The sequence below is a fragment of the Neopelma chrysocephalum genome, unplaced genomic scaffold (assembly GCF_003984885.1).
Source record: "Neopelma chrysocephalum unplaced genomic scaffold, ASM398488v2 Primary Assembly neopelma1_167, whole genome shotgun sequence".
Classification (NCBI taxonomy): domain Eukaryota; kingdom Metazoa; phylum Chordata; class Aves; order Passeriformes; family Pipridae; genus Neopelma; species Neopelma chrysocephalum.
In genome coordinates, this window is record NW_020897829.1 from 6759 (window position 1) to 13467 (window position 6709).

The 6709-nt window shown below is 64.3% G+C and overlaps 1 long non-coding RNA gene across 1 annotated transcript; it reads left to right on the forward strand.

Annotated features, from left to right (window-relative positions):
* The first annotated feature begins 4712 nt into the window (after nucleotides 1–4712).
* LOC113976540 lies at nucleotides 4713–5591 on the forward strand. Its single transcript, XR_003537110.1, has 4 exons — nucleotides 4713–4772; nucleotides 4931–5032; nucleotides 5235–5337; nucleotides 5543–5591. It is a non-coding gene; the product is annotated as an uncharacterized LOC113976540 (long non-coding RNA).
* The last annotated feature ends 1118 nt before the right edge of the window (nucleotides 5592–6709 follow it).

Here is a 6709-nt window from a genome sequence, read left to right on the forward strand (position 1 = left end):
GGCAGGGAGACGCTTCAGCCTGCTCAGGCTGCTCCGGAGGAAGAAGGAGGAGGAGGAAAGCCCTGGGGCTGCTGCAGCGCAGCAGTCTGAAGAGGTGCAGCAGGTGCAGCCCCCGCAGGAGGGTGAGTGCTGGAGCTGGGCCACAGGGCTGGTGGCTGCAGCCCCCATGGCCTCATCCTGTCCCATCCCCTCTGGACATGCCCAGGGAAAGGGAGGGGGGCAGAGGGGCCGGGGCTGATCTCCTGGCAGCCGTGCTCCATCCACTGGGCATCCTTCCTGCTCCTGGAGCCCAGGCCTGGGCTGTGTTCTCCGGCCTCTCCCGCACACCCTCAGCTCTGAGCGCGCTCGCTCTTTGCCAGATGCAGGCCAGGAGCGGACAGAAGAGCAGCTCCGTGCCCGTGGCCGCTTCCGCAGGGCAGCACAGGTACCTGCAGCCATCCCCTCCTGGGCTGGGCGTGCTGTCACTGCTCAGCCCAGCACCGCTGTCAGAGCCCTCCAGGGGGCATCCATCTCTTCCCTGCCCTTCTTTCTCCTGCAGACGTTTATGAAATTCGTGGGGAGTCGGCATAGGAAGTCCAGGATCGCATCAGCTGATGTCGAGGCCCAGCCTGACACCATCCTGACCCAGCTGAAGCCAAAGCCTGATGTCAGCACCACGGCGACTGCTGGCACAGCAAAGTGTGACACCGCAACCAGTGATCACACAACCCACTGGGAGACCACCTGGAGCGATGCCGTGTCACACTGTGACTCTGCGCTGCCTGGGCTCACGGAGGAGGCCGACGCCGCAACGACGGAGGGCGTGGCGAGCACTGACGCCGCGCCTGTTCAGCGCCTGGCCGATGCCCCCAGCCTGGACTTTCTTGGGGAGAGAGCTGTCTCTGCTGAAGTAAGCAGCCTGTGGCCCCCCAAGATGGGTGTGCTGGGCCCCCTCAGCCTTTGAGGCGGGCACAGTGTGCTGGGAAGGGAAGCATTTCTCGGGGGAAGCTGGGCAAGTTGCTCACTCTGGCAGCTCTCCAGCTCTCCCCCGTGCATCCTCCAGGCCAGACTGAGGCACTTGGGCACCTGGGGCTACTCAAGGCATCTCCAGTCCCTGGGGCAGGTGCCCTGGAGGCCAGAGGGTGGGACTGGATGAGGCGGAGCATTTCCCAGGTTTTACTCTTGCAGCTGCCTTCAAGGCACGACTGCAGGACTTGGGGAGCCAAAGCATTTCCATGGCATCTCTGCTGCAGGCAGCCATAACGCCAGACAGAGACGTGCAGCAGAGCCCCCCCACGGTGCCCAAGCTGGCCTGGGTGAAGGAGGAGGAGGAGGAGCAGGAGGAGGAGGAGGAGGAGGAGGAGGAGGAGGAGGAAAGCCCTGGGGCTGCTCCAGCACAGCAGCCTGAAGAGGTGCAGCAGGTGCAGCCCCCACAGGAGGGTGAGTGTTGGAGCTGGGCCACAGGGCTGGTGGCTGCAGCCCCCTTGGCCTCATCCTGTCCCATCCCCTCTGGACATGCCCAGGGAAAGAGAGGGGGGCAGAGGGGCCGGGGCTGATCTCCCGGCAGCCGTGCTCCATCCACTGGGCATCCCGGGGCTGGCCCTGCTCCTGGAGCCCAGGCCTGGGCTGTGTTCTCCGGCCTCTCCCGCACACCCTCAGCTCTGAGTGCGCTCGCTCTTTGCCAGATGCAGGCCAGGAGCGGACAGAAGAGCAGCTCCGTGCCCGTGGCCGCTTCCGCAGGGCAGCACAGGTACCTGCAGCCATCCCCTCCTGGGCTGGGCCTGCTGTCACTGCTCAGCCCAGCACCGCTGTCGCAGCCCTCCAGGGGACATCCATCTCTTCCTTGCCTTCCTCCTCTAGCTGGTTTGCAGATTCATCAGGTGCATTTGGCGTGAAGAGACCACTTTCATGGCCACTGGGGGCACGGCAAACTGGGACCTCTTCAATGCCCAGACCAGCGCTGCCCTGCTGGATTTGCTTGTGGAGAGCGGTGTCTACACAGGGAAGCAAGTAAGCAGCCTGTGGCCAGGGCTCCAGTGCCCCAGGGATGCTGTGGCCCCTCACGCCGTCTGCGCTGGGCCCCCTCAGCCTTTGAGAGCAGCAGAGTGTGGTGGCAAGGGGAGCACTTCTTGGGGGAAGCTGGGCAAGTTGCTGGCTCTGGCAGCTCTCCAACTGTTCCCCGTGTCCCCTCCAGGTGCCGGCCATAGTCAGGTGCATCCACCAGTGGCTCACGTCCAATGTGTCGGCTGAGCACAGGCTGGACAAGACTCTTGTCCTGCTGACCGAGGCACACCCTGTGGATGTTGCAGTGACCCTGCTGCGCTCTGCCCCAGCCTGTGACAGGTATGGGGCCCACCTGCCTTGAGGGCTCCCCTGCCTTTAGACCCCATCCCCCTGCACAACCTGTCCCAAATGGTGTGCCAGAGAGATGGAGACTTCCAGGACACTCCAGCTCCTCTCTTTGCCAGCTTTGGCATGTCCAGCCCCCAATCCTGAGGCCAGCCTGCCTCCCTGCCCCACAAGGCACCGTGGCTCTGTCACCTGGGCCCTGCAGATGCCCAGGCCACAGCGCTGTGTCCCAGACCCCCCTGAGCCAGAGTTCTGACTCCACAGAGCTGCTCGCACCATGTGGAGGACGCTCATCTCCTCCAGAGGGACTAAGGAGCCGGTGCTGCAGATCCTCTTCCGTGCGCTGGAATTCTGGCCAGCGCACAGGACACGCACCTCGGATGGGGATGAGAGCGATGTCTTTGCCCTGGCTGTGAGTTTATTGAGCTGGCCTCTGCTCACCCCCAGCTTTCCTCTGGGATACCTTTTCATCCTCCCTCACCACTGCTTCTCCCTGCCCCAGGCACTGGGCTGCAACCCTGGCTTAGGGGCAAGTTCAGGGCCAGCAGGCCGGGGGATTCCCCTGTGTCTCCCCTGGCCTCTCCCTGCCATGCTGGGGCCCTACCACATGGACATCTGGGCCCTGAGAGCTGTCTCTGGGTGCTTTGTCTTTGGCAGGCAACTGTGGCACTCTGGGAGATCCTCCAGCTGCCCTGGTGCCCAGGGGCAGTGAAGACCAATTTGCCCCGCCTCCTTCTGACTCTGCTCTTCCAAGTTTTCATCAGCACAGAGGAGATGTCAGAGGAGGTCGAGACCTTCTGGGGGCAATGCCGGGAGCAGCGCAGCCTTCCCCCCAACCCCAACAGGTGCTCCATCCCAGTCCTCTCTCCCTGCCACGCCCTCGGGGCTGGGGCCGGGGCTCTGCGCCTGACCTGGGCTGTGCTCTGCACACAGGTTTGCAGTGCAGACCGTGAAAGCCCTGCTGCGCCAGCTGCTGGATGAGGACGTGGTGATGGTGATCCATCGCAAGTGTGGCTGGGACATGCTCCTCAAGGCTGACAGCCACCACTATGCAGTGGGTCTGCTGGCCAGGTGAGAGCCCTTTCTCCCCACTGCCCCCGGCATTCCTGCCCTGTGCACAGGCCACCCCACACAGTGCCCGTGCTGCTGGGCCAGAGGGCCTTGGCAGCCAGGGATGGCTGAGCAGAGTGGCAAAGGCGGAGAGGGGCGGCTGCACAGGAGGAGCCACCTCCCAAAGCGCCCATGTCCCCTCCTGGGCTGGTGGCCAAAGATCAGGCCTGTGTGAGTGAGTCCCAGGGGAGCTTTACCCACCTGGCTCAGGGTCTCTGGTGCCTTTATTCCCCCTTGCAGGGAGCTGTGCCGTGTCTCCCGCTCCTTCTGCCGCAGCGTCGCTGCCAACCTGCTCCCGCGGCTCAGCAGGGAAGAGCCCCTGTGGGAACTGCCTGCCCTGGCATTCCTGGTGGAGGTGAGCCTGATGGCGAGCGCTGCCTGGCCCAGCTGCCTCCCCCTCTCTGCCCTCTCACAGCCGCAGCCGCCTGGGACGGTGCCTGCACCCTGTGCTGCTGCCTGGGCCCAGCCCCGGGCGGGTCCGGGCTCCTGCCGGCCGGGCACCCCATCACTGCTCCCTGCCTTTCAGGTGCTGCACTGCCTGAACCCCAGACAATGCGGGCTCAGCGTCCTGCAGATTATTTCAAGGCGCCTGCGGAGTGAGTGCCCCGAGAGGCGTCGCCTGGCGCTCCGAGGCCTGGTGGTGATCAGCAAGGCTCCCGCACTGGTGAGCAGGGGGCAGGGGCTGAAGCCGGGCCGGCAGCGTGCGGCTGTGCAAGGCAGTAGCTTGGCCTTGGCTGGCCTTTGGCAGCTGTGCCAGCTGCTCCCAGCTCTCCTCCTCCCCGTTCAGCTGCCCGACTCCTTTGGGACGCGCCTTTGGCCTCTGGGCCCCGCGGCAGCAGCGTGGGGCTGCACCACAGCATTGTCTTCCACACAGGCTAAGAGCATCTGGAGCCTGAATGAAGGCCTCCTGGAGCTACTGCAGGATGCAGACACAGACGCGGTTGAGATGACCCTCTCTGCGTTGATCAATGTGCTGCACTTGAAAGTCATCCAAGTATCCAGCCCCACTGCCCTTAAATTGCTTGAGGCGCTGCGGCCACTCTTTGACAATGTAAGGCTCTGTGTCCCTCATCGTGGGCACTGAGTGCTGCCAGGAAACTTTGGGCCCAGTGTCTTTTCAGGCCTGTGCCCCGGTGGGCCTGGAGAAGCCTGTGCTGAGGTCTTTCGCTCTTTCTTTGCAGGAGGAGCACAGCCAGCTGCAGCAGCTCTCCATGGTCCTCTTCCGGGAGGTGATGCAGGCAACAGAGAGGAGCAAGAGCCTAAAGCCACACATCTACCTGAGGCTGGTGCCATTCTACTTCAACTGGCACGATGAGAACCAGCGTGTGGCAGAGGTGAGGACTCGTGGGCTCTGGTGTCCCCATGGCAGGAGGCTGCTGTGCCACCTGCCCTGGCCCACGGTTGCCTGCAGCCTCCTCCTGGCCTTGGTGTAGGGATGTGGGTGCTGTGCCCTGGGCTGCGGTGCCATGGCCCGCTCTCTGTTGCTCTGCAGGCCTCTCGGGAAGCACTGTTTGGTGCAGCCAGGTTCCTGAAGTGGAGGGATCTTGAGCACTTGGTGACCATGGAGCAGCCCTGGAGGTTTGGCGAGTGCCTGGTAAGGACGGCCCCAAAGCCCCAGTCCCTGGCTCCCCAGGAGCACCCAGCCCTCTGCTCCCCCCAAAGCCCAGCCCCAGCGGCTGCTGGCCGGGCCTCAGGGCTCTGCGGGCAGGGGAGCCCCGTGCTGGGGGCAGGGAGCGCCCGGCCAAGGGGCAGAGCCTGAGCCGAGCCTTCCCTCCCTGCCCTGGTGCTCTTTGCAGCTGGAAAAGGACAGGAGCCGAGTGGGCCAGTACGTGCGCCAGGCCCTGCCGTACCTGGAGAGCCCAGAGGAGCCCCTGCGAAAGCTGGCCATCAAGTTCCTGGGTGAGCCACAAGGCCGGGGTCCCTCCCCGCCCCGCTGCAGCTCGGCCCCAGCCCCGGCTGCTGCAGCGGCAGCAGGATGCGGCCCAGGGCATGTGGAGCCCCGAGTGGCCTGGGGCCTGCTGCCGCCCTGGGCCAGCCCAGCCCTGGGGCGTCCCCATGGGGGGGACCTGTGCCTCTGGGGCCCTGACAGCCTCTGTGTTCCCAGGGATCGCCGCCAGGTCCATGAAGCAGGAGCAGCCAGAGCTGCAGCTCATCTGCCAGGGTGAGGGAAGGCACCTTCCAGCTGATCCCCTTGGGCCCTGCTCCCTCCTGCCCATGGCAAGAGCTGCCTGGGATGGCCCGGGCAGGAGGGGCTCCTCGCGTCCCCCCACCCCTGGCCTCACCTTGGCTCTCTTTCCTTTCTCTTCCAGCCCTTCAAGGCATGACTGATGACAGCCCTCCCGTTTCAAACCTGGCACTTCAAACGCTCCACATCATCAGAGCTGTACGGAGAACTCCATTCTTCCCATTCTGGTAGTCTCCATTCCTGCCTCTTCCAGCCCGTAGAGGCGTGACAGGTGACATCAGACTTGCCATGGCAGGCCTGGCAATTCAACACTGCTACGTGCTAAGAGCTGTACAGATGGCTCCCTACTCCAGATTCCAGCGGCTCCAAGACTGGCTGTGCAGGGCGTGGAAGACCCGGCCTTTTCCGCAGGGCAGTGTCTGCCTGTGCTGCTGCAGCTCTGTGGAGAACTGATGCGGGAAGCTCCATCTCCTGGGGCCACGTGAGCCTGTGGGGAAGATGCCTCTTCCCTGCAAGCACCTCCTTTGAGCCCCACAGGGGAACATGACCTATATGTTATCACGCACAGAGGCCCAGGAGCTTTTTTTTTGTGCCCAGTGTGCACAGAGCCTTGGGGAAGAGGGGAAAAGGGCTCCCTGTGCTCAGCAACACTTGCCCTGCTGTGCAGCGTGCCAGCAAAAGGGAGCAGAAGGCCCTTGAGCTTTGGTGGTTCTGCTGGAGCCTCAACGCTTGCAGCAGAGTGGAGGGGCAGAGGCTGGAGCTGTGGGGATCCCTGAGGACCTTGTCCTTGGAGATGGCCACAAGCCCTCCCCCAGCCAGGAAGCAGCGTCTGTGTCCTGCCTGTGTGTTGCTGGCTGGATTGCTCCGGGCTCCCAAGTGCCTCTGGAGCGGCTCCTCTGGAGCTCCTTCAGGGCTGCGCCACTGCCAGGCAGGTTGGCGGGGCTGGGGGAGAGCCGCAGGGGAGGGGGCGCTGGGAGGCCAGGAAGGGGTGAGGTGCTGCGGAGGCCCTGATGGGACAAGGGAGCGGGAAGCCTTGAGGGGAATCTGGGAGGGGGTGGGTGGCAGAAGGCTGCGAGGGGACAGACT